Source organism: Triticum aestivum, chromosome 1B, assembly GCF_018294505.1.
Source record: "Triticum aestivum cultivar Chinese Spring chromosome 1B, IWGSC CS RefSeq v2.1, whole genome shotgun sequence".
Taxonomy (NCBI): domain Eukaryota; kingdom Viridiplantae; phylum Streptophyta; class Magnoliopsida; order Poales; family Poaceae; genus Triticum; species Triticum aestivum.
The window spans coordinates 439,029,879-439,043,900 of record NC_057795.1 but is presented as its reverse complement, the minus strand read 5'-3'; positions in this window follow the sequence as shown (position 1 = coordinate 439,043,900).

Sequence of the window (14,022 nt, the reverse complement as noted above, 5' to 3'; positions counted from 1 at the left end):
GATGGAATTACTCACGCACGGCGGTGAGCATCATGAAATTGGTGATGGAGGATGGTTGATGATGACGACGGCGACGAATCCCCCTCTCCGGAGCCCCGAACAGACTCCAGATCAGCCCTCCCGAGAGAGATTAGGGCTTGGCGGCGGCTCCGTGTCGTGAAACGCGATGAAACTTTCTCCTTGATTTTTTCTCCCCGAGACGGTATATATGGAGTTGGAGTTGAGGTCGGAGGAGGTCCGGGGGCCCACGAGATAGGAGGGCACGCCCTAGGGGGCACCCCCTGTCTCGTGGACAGCCCGTGGGCCCCCTGACCTTGATTCTTTCGCCAAAAATTCTTATTAAATCTGAAAAGTGCCTCCGTGGATTTCCAGGACATTCCGAGAACTTTTCTTTTCTACACATAAAACAACAACATGGTAGTTCTGCTGAAAATAGCGTCAGTCCGGGTTAGTTTCATTCCAATCATGCAAGTTAGAGTCCAAAACAAGGGCAAAAGTGTTTGTAAAAGTAGATACGATGGAGACGTATCAGTCCACGCCCCCGGGCAGCAACCGCCGGCGTGGCGGCCTACTTGCGGGGACGGCCGTGACCCCTCTTGGGTGACGGAGAGACTGGTCCTTCTGCGGGGACCTTCCCTTTCTTGGCAGTGGAAAACCTCCTTGTTGTCACCATGGCGGTTTTGACGAAACGACAACGCGGTGGAGATGAAGAAGAAGCAAGAAGCAGGGAGACGAAATTGGACTAGGGGCTCCGTTTCCCTTGCCCTCTTATAGGCAGATGAAGGCTAACCGGCTCCCTCCACAATCTAGGCAATGATGGCCCTGCTGCATGCGCCAGGAGGTTGTCAAGTCAAAGCGGTTGTCGAGGCAGCATGGGGAAGCGGAGGCGTCCGTGATCCGCCGATCGCCACATGTTGAACCTGGCCCACAGGCGGTTGGGGCCCGCGGCACTTCGCGCTTGCCCCTTGGCTTCGCCTCGAAGCCAAGCCCGAGCTCGCCATGGGGCCGGGGGCTACTGTCGGTGTTCTGGGAACCAGAGTACCCACACCTTCCTGCCTGCAGCCCACGGCGTGGCTCCTTCAACGGCCTGGTATGGCCCAGCTTCAAGACCACCAAGACAAGACCCTCACGAAAGGCCAGGCCTCGCGAGGCGGATGACGGCAAGACCTCCCAAGGGAGCAGCCTCCCCAGGCGACCTCCTGAGGAGCATAGATTCCTATGCAGGTACCCAGCCTCATGAGGCTCTGATGACACAAGCCATGACGACCAAGGCAGGCGGGTGCCAGCGGGAGCAGAAGGCACAGTTTCCTCTTTGGTGCTAAGGGAGCAAGGACAGGCGTGGGTTCTCGAGGAATGTGCTAAAGGTTTCCATTCTGGTTCAACAAGACCAAGACCATCAGCATGGTAGGACGGGTGTCATCGCCGAGCCCACCGTTGTGTCACGAGCAGAAGCTTTGTGGGTGAACACCACCTTTCGTCAGGATAAGATGTACTACTTGGCCTCTTCGAATTGGCCACTGTGGAATCCCTTCCCGCCTAAGTTTTGGTGAAGAGGACCGAGGCCACTATAAGTATAGGCTAGCCACCACCATAGAAGGGATCGGCTCATTGCTACCCTGGTCGACTCAATCTCACCCTCAGGAGGCTAGTTCATCCTCATCCCCTCATGAGGCCAATCCACCAGAAAGCAGAAGTAGGGTATTACACTTCAAGGTGGCCCGAACCTGGGTAAACTTCCATGTTCATCTTCTTCCTTGCTCATGCGAATCCGACTAGGCTAGGATGTAGGGTGACGAGTTGGTGAGCTCGAGAGGTTGAGTTCTTCGCACACGCCCCAAGTTCGAACCTTCTTGGGTCTGCAGAGCCCTGAATCCGACAAGTTGGGAATTGATCTTCCAGCTGAGAGTGTTATTGATAGAGTTCTTTAGTCACTACCACCAAGCTATAAAGGCTTTGTGATGAACTATAATACATAAGGGATGGAGAAAACAATTTTCAAGCTCTTCACGATGCTTAAGGCCGTGGAGGTAGAAATCAAGAAAGAGCATCAAGTGTTGATGGTTAATAAGACCAACAATTTTAAGAAAAAAGGCAAGGGAAAGAAAGGGAACTTCAAGAAGAATGGCAAGCAAGTTTCCACTCCCGTGAAGAAGCCCAAATTGGACCCAAGCCTGAAACTAAGTGCTTCTACTGCAAAGGAAATGGTCACTGGAAGCGGAACTGCCCCAAGTTTTTGACGGATAAGAAGGATGGCAAAGTGAACATAGGTATATTTGATATACATGTTATTGATGTGTTCCTTACTAATGCTCGTAGTAGCGCCTGTGTATTTGATACTGGTTCGGTTGCTCATATTTGTAACTCAAAATAGGAGTTGCAGAATAAACGAAGATTGGCTAAGGACGAGGCAATGATGTGCGTCGGAAATGGTTCCAAGGTTGATGTGATCACCGTCGGCACGCTACCTCTACATCTACATTCAAAATTAATTTTAGACCTCAATAATAGTTATTTGGTGCCAGCGTTGAGCATGAACATTATATCTGGATCTTGTTTATTATGAGACAATTATTCATTTAAGTCAGAGAATAATGATTGTTCTATTTATATGACTAATATCTTTTATGGTCATACACCTTTAATGAATGGTCTATTCTTGTTGAATCTCGATCGTAGTGATACACATATTCATAATATTGATGCCAAATATGCAAAGTTGATAATGATAGTGCAACATACTTGTGGCACTGCTGTTTAGGTCATATTGGTGTAAAGCACATGAAGAAACTCCATGCGGATGGACTTTTGGAATCACTTGATTATGAATCATTTGATACTTGCGAACTATGCCTCATAGGTAATATGACTAAAACTCCGTTCTTCGGAACAATGGAGCGAGCTAATAACTTATTAGAAATAATACATACTGATGTATGCGCTCCGATGAGTGTTGAGGCACGCGGCATGTATCATTATTTTCTGACGTTCACAAATGATTTGAGTAGGTATGGCCGTATGGGTATATCTACTTGATGAAACACAAGTTTGAAACATTTGAAAAGTTCAAAGAATTTCCGAGTGAAGTGGAGAATCATCATAACAAGAAAATAAAATTTATGCGATCCGGTCGTGGAGGTGAATATTTGAGTTACGAAGTTTGGCCTTCATTTAAAACAACGTGGAATTGTTTCACAACACACGCCACCTAGAACACCATTACGCAATGGTGTGTCCGAATGTCATAATCGTACTTTATTAGATATGGTGCATTCTATGATGTCTCTTACCGATTTGCCTTTATCATTTTGGGGTTATGTATTAGAGATAGCCGCATTCACGTTAAATAGGGCACCATCTAAATCTGTTGAAATGACACTGTATGAACTATGGTTTGGCAAGAAACATAAGCTGTCGTTTCTTAAAATTTGGGGATGCGATGCTTATGTCAAACGGATTCAGCCTGATAAGATCGAGCCCAAAGAGGAGAAGTGTGTCTTCATAGGATACCCTAAAGAGACCATTGGGTATACCGTCTACCACAGATCTGAAGGCAAGGTCTTTGTTGCCAAGAATGGGTACTTTCTAGACAAGGAGTTTCCCTCGAAAAAAGTGAGTGGGAGAAAAGTAGAACATGATGAGGTAGTTGTACCTTCTCTCGAATTGGAAAGTAGCACATCAGGGAAAACCGTTTCCATGATGCCTTGATATGTCTCGAACGTATCTATAATTTTTGACTGTTCCATGCAATTATATTATCCATCTAGGATGTTTTAAATGCATTTATATGCTATTTTATATGATTTTTGGGACTAACCTATTAACCTAGAGCCCAGTGTCAGTTTCTGTTTTTTCCTTGTTTTTGAGTTTTACAAAAAAGAAATACCAAACGGAGTCCAATTGACGTGCCAATTTTTGATGATTTTTACGGACCAAAAGAAGCCCCTAGAGTAAAAGAGTTGGGCCAAAAGAGTCACGGGCTGCCCACAAGGGTGGGGGCGCGCCCACCTATCTCGTGGACAGCTCGGAGACCCCCCTGACATGAGACCTACGCCAAAAACTCCTATAAATACAGAAACCTCCAGAAAATACAATAGATCGTGAGTTCCGCCGCCGCAAGCGTCTGTAGCCACCAAAAACCAATTGGGACCCTGTTCCGGCACCCTGTCGGAGGGGGAGATCCCTCACCGGTGGCCATCTTCATCATCCCGGTGCTCTCCATGACGAGGAGGGAGTAGTTCACCCTCGGGGTTGAGGATATGTACTAGCAGCTATGTGTTTGATCTCTCTCTATCTTGTGTTCTTGAGGAGATACTATCTTGATGTATCGCGAGCTTTGCTATTATAGTTGGGTCTTATGATGTTTCTCCCCCTCTACTCTCTTGTGATGAATTGAGTTTTCCCCTTGAAGTTCTCTTGTCGGATTGAGTCTTTAAGGATTTGAGAACACTTGATGTATGTCTTGTCGTGCTTATCTGTGGTGACAATGGGATATTCACGTGATCTACTTGATGTATGTTTTGGTGATCAACTTGCAGGTTCAATGAACTTATGCATAGGGGTTGGCACACGTTTTTGTCTTGACTCTCCGGTAGAAACTTTGGGGCACTCTTTGAAGTACTTTGTGTTGGTTAAATAGATGAATCTGAGATTGTGTGATGCATATCGTATAATCATGCCCACGGATACTTGAGGTGACAATGGAGTATCTAGGTGACATTAGGGTTTTGGTTGATTTGTGTCTTAAGGTGTTATTCTAGTACGAACTCTATGATAGATCAAACGAAAAGAATAGCTTCGTGTTATTTTACTACGGACTCTTGAATAGATCGATCAGAAAGGATAACTTTGAGGTGGTTCCGTACCCTACAATAATCTCTTCATTTGTTCTCCGCTATTAGTGACTTTGGAGTGACTCTTTGTTGCATGTTGAGGGATAGTTATATGATCCAGTAATGTTATTATTGTTGAGAGAACTTGCACTAGTGAAACTATGAACCTTAGGCCTTGTTTCAACGCATTGCAATACTATTTGTGCTCACTTTTATCATTAGTTACCTTGCTGTTTTTCTATTTTAAGATTACAAAAACCTATATCTACCATCCATATTGCACTTGTATCACCATCTCTTCGCTGAACTAGTGCACCTATACAATTGGCCATTGTATTGGGTGTGTTGGGGACACAAGAGACTCTTTGTTATTTGGTTGCAGGGTTGTTTGAGAGAGACCATCTTCATCCTACACCTCCCATGGATTGATAAACCTTAGGTCATCCACTTGAGGGAAATTTGCTACTGTCCTACAAACCTCTACACTTGGAGGCCCAACAACTTCTACAAGAAGAAGGTTGTGTAGTAGACATCAAGCTCTTTTCTGGCGCCATTGCCGGGGAGGTGAGTGCTTGAAGGTATATCTTTAGATATTGCAATCGAATCTTTTAATTTCTTATTTTATCACTAGTTTAGTTTATAAAAGAAAACTACAAAAAAATGGAATTGAGTTTGCCTCATACACTTCATCTTTTTAATATCTTTCGTGAGAATGACGGAAAGGAAAATTGTGCTCAAATGCTAGAAGAAGAAGTCTATAAAATGTTTGGCACTAAACCTTTGAATGAGGAGCATGATTGCAATGTTGTTAGTATGAATTCTTTGAATACCCATGATGCTAATGATATGCAAAGCCACAAGCTTGGGGATGCTATATTTGATGAAGATGATATGTTTAGTCCCCCAAGTTTTAATGAGCAAATTTATTATGATGAAAGCATGCCTCCTATTTATGATGATTCTTGTGATGACACGTATGCTATAAAGAATAAAGATAACCATGAAACTTGTCATCATGATTTTAATTTTCAATTGGATTATGCCTCACATGATAGTTATTTTGTTGAGTTTGCTCCCACTACTATTCATAAGAAGAATTTTGCTTATGTGGAGAGTAATAAAATTTCTATGCTTGTAGATCATGAAAAGAATGCTTTATGTGATAGTTATATTGTTGAATTCATTCATGATGCTATTGAAAATTATTATGAGGGAGGAACATATGCTTGTAGGAATTGCAATAATATCAAGTTTCCTCTCTATGTGTTGAAAATCTTGAAGCTATGCTTGTTTTACCTTCCTATGTTAGTTGATTCTTGTTCCCATAAGTTGTTTGCTCACAAAATCCCTATGCATAGGAAGTGGGTTAGGCTTAAATGTGCTAGTCATATGCTTCATGATGATCCCGTTATGTTTCAATCCTTATCTTTTATGTGAGTATCATTGAAATCATCATCCCTAGCTAGGGGCGTTAAACGGTAGCGCTCGTTGGGAGGCAACCCAATTTTATTTTTTGTTCCTTGCTTTTTGTTCCTGTTTAGTAATAAATAATTCATCTAGCCTCTGTTTAGATGTGTTTTATGTTTTAATTAATGTTTGTGCCAAGTAGAACCTTTGGGAAGACTTGGGTGAAGTCTATGCGATCTTGCTATAAAAAACAGAAACTTTAGCACTCACGAGATTAGCTGGCATTTTTTAATGGAGAGTGATTTTAGGTTTATTATTTTTGCAGATGATTAATAGGCAAATTCCTCAGGTCCAATAATTTATTTCAAATTTTTGGAGTTACAGAAGTATTAGAGAGTTATAAATTACTACATACTATTCTGTTTTTGACAGATTCTGTTTTCTATGTGTTGTTTGCTTATTTTGATGAATCTATGAGTAGTATCGGAGGGTATGAACCATAGAGAAGTTGGAATACAGTAGATATTACACCAATATGAATTTAGAATGAGTTCACAACAGTACCAAAGTGGTGATTTATTTTCTTATACTAACGGAGCTTATGAGTTTTCTGTTGAGTTTTGCGTTGTGAAGTTTTCAAGTTTTGGGTAAAGATTTGATGGACTATGGAATAAGGAGTGGCAAGAGCCTAAGCTTGGGGATGCCCAAGTCACCCCGAGGTAATATTCAAGGACAACCAAGAGCCTAAGCTTGGGGATGCCCCGGATGGCATCCCCTCTTTCGTCTTCATTCATCGGTAACTTTACTTGGAGCTATATTTTTATTCACCACATGATATGTGTTTTGCTTGGAGCGTCATTTTGTTTTATTTTGTTTTGCTTGCTGTTTGAATAATATCCCAAGATCTTAAATTCTTAAATGTTAGAGAGTCTTCACATAGTTGCATAATTATTCGACTACTCATTGATCTTCACTTATATCTTTCGGAGTAGTTTGTCGTTTGCTCTAGTGCTTCACTTATATCTTTTAGAGCACGACGGTAGTTTTATTTTGTAGAAATTGATGAACTCTCATGCTTCACTTATATTATTTTGAGAGTCTTCTTGAACAGCATGGTAATTTGCTTTGGTTATAAATTTAGTCCTAATATGATAGGCATCCAAGAGGGATATAATAAAAACTTTCATATAAAGTGCATTGAATACTATGAAAAGTTTAATTCTTTATGATTGTTTTGAGATATGAAGATGGTGATATTAGAGTCATGCTAGTAGAGTAGTTGTGAATTTGAGAGATACTTGTGTTAAAGTTTTTGATTCTCGTAGCATGCATGTATGGTGAACCGTTATGTGATGAAGTTGGACCATGATTTATTTATTGATTGTCTGCCTTATGAGTGGAGGTCGGGATCGCGCGATGGTTAACTCCTACCAACCCTTCCCCTAGGAGCATGCACGTAGTGCTTGGTTTTGATGACTTGTAGTTTTTGCAATAAGTATGTGAGTTCTTTATGACTAATGTTGAGTCCATGGATTATACGCACTCTCACCCTTCCACCATTGCTAGCCTCTCTAGTACCGTGCAACTTTCACCGGTACCATACACCCACCATATACCTTCCTCAAAGCAGCCACCATACCTACCTATTATGGCATTTCAATAGCCATTCTGAGGTATATTGCCATGCAACTTTCCATCGTTCCGTTTTTTATGACACGCTTCATTATTGTCATATTGCTTTGCATGATCATGTAGTTGACATCGTATTTTTGGCAAAGCCACCGTTCATAATGTTTTCATACATGTCACTCTTGAATCATTGCACATCCCGGTACACCGCCGGATGCACTCATATAGAGTCATATTTGTTCTAAGTATCAAGTTGTAATTCTTGAGTTGTAAGTAAATAAAAGTGTGATGATCTTCATTGTTAGAGCATTGTCCCAGTGACGAAAGGATGATGGAGACTATGATTCCCCCACAAGTCGGGATGAGATTCCGGACGAAAAATTAAAAAATTAAAAAAAGAGGCCAAAAAAAAGAGAAGGCCCAAAAAAATACAAAAAAATGAGAGAAAAAGAGAGAAGGGGCAATGCTACTATCCTTTTACCACACTTGTGCTTCAAAGTAGCACCATGATCTTCATAATAGAGAGTCTCCTATGTTGTCACTTTCATATACTAGTGGGAATTTTCATTATAGAACTTGGCTTGTATATTCCAATGATGGGCTTCCTCAAATTTCCCTAGGTCTTCGTGAGCAAGCAAGTTGGATGCACACCCACTTAGTTTCTTTTTGAGCTTTCATACACTTATCTCTCTAGTGCATCCATTGCATGGCAATCCCTACTCACTCACATTGATATCTATTGATGGGCATCTCCATAGCTCATTGATACGCCTAGTGTATGTGAGACTATCTTCTCCTTTTTGTCTTCTCCACAACCACCATTCTATTCCACTATGGTGTTATGTCCATGGCTCACGCTCATGTATTGCGTGAAAGTTGAAAAAGTTTGAAAATTCAAAAGTATGAAACAATTGCTTGGCTGAAACCGGGGTTGTGCATGGTTTGAATATTTTGTGTGACGAAGATGGAGCATGGACAAACTATATGATTTTGTAGGGATGAACTTTCTTTGGCCATGTTATTTTCAAAAGACATGATTACTTTGTTAGTATGCTTGAAGTATCATAATTTTTATGTCAATATTAAGCTTTTGTTTTGAATCTTATGGATCTAAATATTCTTGCCACAATAAAGAGAATTACATGGATAAATATGTTAGGTAGCATTCCACATCAAAAATTCTGTTTTTATCATTTACCTACTCGAGAGCGATGCTTGATACGTCTCCAACGTATCCATAATTTTTTATTGTTCCATGCTATTATATTATCCATCTAGGATGTTTTATATGCCTTTATATGCTATTTTATATGATTTATGGGACTAACCTATTAACCTAGAGCCCAGTGCCAGTTTCTGTTTTTTCCTTGTTTTTGAGTTTTACAGAAAAGGAATACCAAATGGAGTCCAATTGACGTGCCAATTTTTGATGATTTTTTATGGACCAAAAGAAGCCCCTAGAGTAAAAGAGTTGGGCCAGAAGAGTCCCGGGCTTCCCACGAGAGTGGGGGGCGCGCCCACCCCCCTGGGCGTGCACCCCTATCTCGTAGACGGCTCGTAGACCCCCCTGATGTGAGACCTACGCCAAAAACTCCTATAAATACAGAAACCTCCAGAAAATACAATAGATCGGGAGTTCCGCCGCCACAAGCCTCTATAGCCACCAAAAACCAATTGGGACCCTATTCCGGCACCCTGTCGGAGGGGGGGGATCCCTCACCGGTGGCCATCTTCATCATCCCGGCGCTCTCCATGATGAGGAGGGAGTAGTTCACCCTCAGGGCTGAGGGTATGTACCAGTAGCTATGTGTTTGACCTCTCTCTCTCTCTCTCGTGTTCTTGAGGAGATACTATCTTGATGTATCGCGAGCTTTGCTATTATAGTTGGATCTTATGATGTTTCTCCCCCTCTACTCTCTTGTGATGAATTGAGTTTTCCCCTTGAAGTTGTCTTGTCGAATTGAGTCTTTAAGGATTTGAGAACACTTGATGTATGTCTTGCTGTGCTTATCTGTGGTGACAATGGGATATTCACGTGATCTACTTGATGTATGTTTTGTTGATCAACTTGCGGGTTCAATGAACTTATGCATAGGGGTTGGCACACGTTTTCGTCTTGACTCTCCGGTATAAACTTTGGGGCACTCTTTGAAGTACTTTGTGTTGGTTGAATAGATGAATCTGAGATTGTGTGATGCATATCGTATAATCATGCCCACGGATACTTGAGGTGACAATGGAGTATCTAGGTGACATTAGGGTTTTGGTTGTTTTGTGTCTTAAGGTGTTATTCTAGTACGAACTCTATGATAGATCGAACGAAAAGAATAGCTTCGTGTTATTTTACTATGGACTCTTGAATAGATCGATCAGAAAGGATAACTTTGAGGTGGTTCCGTACCCTACAATAATCTCTTCATTTGTTCTCCGCTATTAGTGACTTTGGAGTGACTCTTTGTTGCATGTTGAGGGATAGTTATATGATCCAGTAATGTTATTATTGTTGAGAGAACTTGCACTAGTGAAAGTATGAACCTTAGGCCTTGTTTCAACGCATTGCAATACTGTTTGTGCTCACTTTTATCATTAGTCACCTTGCTGTTTTTATATTTTCAGATTACAAAAACCTATATCTACCATCCATATTGCACTTGTATCACCATCTCTTCGCCGAACTAGTGCACCTATACAATTGGCCATTGTATTGGATGTGTTGGGGACACAAGAGACTCTTTGTTATTTGGTTGCAGGGTTGTTTGAGAGAGACCATCTTCATCCTACGCCTCCCACGGATTGATAAACCTTAGGTCATCCACTTGAGGAAAATTTGCTACTATCCTACAAACATCTGCACTTGGAGGCCCAACAACTTCTATAAGAAGAAGGTTGTGTAGTAGACATCATGCCTACACCAACTAGAGAAGAGCTAATGATGATGATCATGAAACTTCAGATCAAGTTACTACTCAACTTCGTAGGTCGAGAAAAATACGTGCCGCACAAGAGTGGTATGGCAATCATGTCCTTGAAGTCATGTTATTAGACCACGATGAACCTACGAATTATGAAGAAGCCACGATGAGCCCAGATTCCGACAAATGGCTTGAGGCCATGAAATCTGAGATAGGATCCATGTATGAGAACAAAGTGTGGACTTTGATGGACTTGCCCGATGATCGGAAATCCATTTAGAATAAATGGATCTTCAAGAAGAAGATGGACGCTAATTGTAATATCACTATCTACAAAGCTCGACTTGTCGCAAAAGATTTTCGACAAGTTCAAGGGGTTGACTACGATGCGACTTTCTCACCCGTAGCGGTGCTTAAGTCTATCCGGATCATGTTAGCAATTGCCGCATTTTATGATTATGAAATCTGGCAAATGGATGTCAAAATTGCATTCCTTAATGTATTTCTTAAAGAAGAGTTGTATATGATGCAACCAGAAGGTTTTGTCGATCCTAAGGGTGCTAACAAAGTGTGCAAGCTCCAGCGATCCATCTATGGACTAGTGCAAGCATCTCGGAGTTGGAATATATGCTTTGATGAGGTGATCAAAGCATATGGTTTTATACAGACTTACAATGAAGCTCGTATTTATAAGAAAGTGAGTGGGAGCTCTGTAGCATTTTTGATATTATATGTGGATGACACATTGTTGATTGGAAATGATATAGAATTTCTGGATAGCATAAAAGGATACTTGAATAAGAATTTTTCAATGAAAGACCTCGGTGAAGCTGCTTATATATTGGGCATCAAGATCTATAGGGATAGATCGAGGCGCTTAATAGGACTTTCACAAAGCACATACCTTGACAAAGTTTTAAAGAAGTTTAAAATGGACCAGTCAAAGAAAGGGTTCTTGCCTGTGTTACAAGGTGTAAAATTGAGTCAGACTCACGGTCCGACCAAGGCATAAGATAGAGAGAAAATGAAAGTCATTCCCTATGCCTCAGCCATATGTTCTATTATGTATGACATGCTGTGTACCAGACCTGATGTGTGCCTTGCCATAAGTTTGGTAGGGAGGTACCAAAGTAATCCAGGAGTGGATCACTAGACAAGGTCAAGAATATCCTGAAGTACCTGAAAAGGACCAAGGATATGTTTCTTGTTTATGGAGGTGACGAAGAGCTCGTCGTAAAGGGTTACATCGATGCTAGTTTCGACAAAGATCCGGATGACTCTAAGTCACAAACCGAATACATATTTATATTGAACGGTGGAGCTGTCAGTTGGTGCGGTTCTAAGCATAGCATTGTGGCGAGATCTACATGTGAAGCGGGGTACGTAGCTGCTTCGCAAGCAGCACATGAAGGAGTCTGGTTGAAGGAGTTCATATACGATCTGGGTGTAATAGCTAGTGCATCGGGTCTAATGACAATTTTTTGTGACAACACTGGAGCAATTGCCATAGCAAAGGAGCCCAGGTTTCACAAGAAAACCAGACACATCAAGCGGCGCTTCAACTCCATTCATGAGTATGTCAAGGATGGAGACATAGAACTTTGCAAAGTACATACAGATCTGAATGTGGCAGACCCATTGACTAAGCCTCTTCCGTGGAAAAAACATGATCAACACCAAGACTCCATGGGTTTTAGATTCATTAATGTGTAATCTAGATTATTGACTCTAGTGCAAGTCGAAGAGTGTTGGAAATATGCCCTATAGGAAATAATAAAATGGTTATTATTATATTTTCCTTAATCATGACAAATGTTTATTATTCATGCTAGAATTGTATTGACCGGAAACTTAAATACATGTGTGGATACATAAACAAATACCATGTCCCTAGTGAACCTCTACTAGACTAGCTCGTTGATCAAAGATGGTTAAGGTTTCCTAACCATGGACATGAGTTGTCACTTGATGACGGGATCACATCATTAGGAAAACGATGTGATGGACAAGACCCATTCGTTAGCTTAGCATGTGATCGTTCAGTTTATTGCTACTACTTTCTTAATGTCAAATACATATTCCTTCGACCATGAGATCATGCAACTCCCGGATACCGTAGGAATACCTTGTGTGTTATCAAACGTCACAACATAACAGAGATACTGACGATCGAATCTCGGGCAAGTAACATACTGACAGACAAAGGGAACTATGTATGTTGTCATAAAGGTTCGACCGATAAAGATCTTCGTAGAATATGTAGGAACCAATATGGCATATAGGTCCTGCTATTAGTTATTTACCGGAGAGGTGTCTCGATCATGTCTACATCATTCTCGAACCCGTAGGGTATGCATGCTTAACGTTCATTGACGATATAGTATTATATGAGTCATATGAGTTGGTGACTGAATGTTGTTCGGAGTCCCAGATGAGATCATGGACATGACGAGGAGCTCCGAAATGGTCTGGAGGTAAAGATTGATATATAGGACGATACTATTTGGTCTCTTGAAAGGTTTTGGAAAATACCAAGTATTTATCGGAGTGCCGGAAGGGGTTCCAGGAGGCCACTGGCAAGTGGTGGGCCTTATGGGCCAAAGGGGGAAGGTCACCAGCCCACAAAGGGGCTGGCACGCCCCAACACCCCTGCCCACGCGCCAAGGAAGGAGGAAAGGAAGGGGGAGGCGCCCTAAGGCAGCCATCCCCCTTCCCTTGCCCCCATGTCCATATATGGAAGGGGGAGCGGCCAGGGCTGGCCGCTGGCCCCTTGGGGGCGCCCTAGGCTGCCTCCTATTCCCCCCTCCACCTATATATATGTGAGGAGGGAGAGGGGCAACACATACCACGATCCCCAAGCCGTGTGTGGCGCCCCTCTCTCTCTAGTTCGTCCTCGGTCCTAATTTTGTAGTGCTCGGCGAAGCCCTACGAAGATAGTTGCACCACCACCGTCACCATGCCATCGTGATACCGGAACTCATCTACTACTTTGCCCATCTTGCTAGATCAAGAAGAAGAGGACGTCGTCGAGCTGAACGTGTGCTGAAGACGGAGGTGCCGTGCATTCAATACTTGATCAAAACGGACCGTGAAGGTGTATGACTACATCAACCGCGTTGATAAACGCTTCCACTTAACGGTCTATGAGGGTACGTAGACATACTCTCCCCTCTTGTAGCTATGCATCTCCATGGATAGATCTTGCGTGTGCGTAGAAAAAAAATTGTTTTCCTTGCGACCTTCCT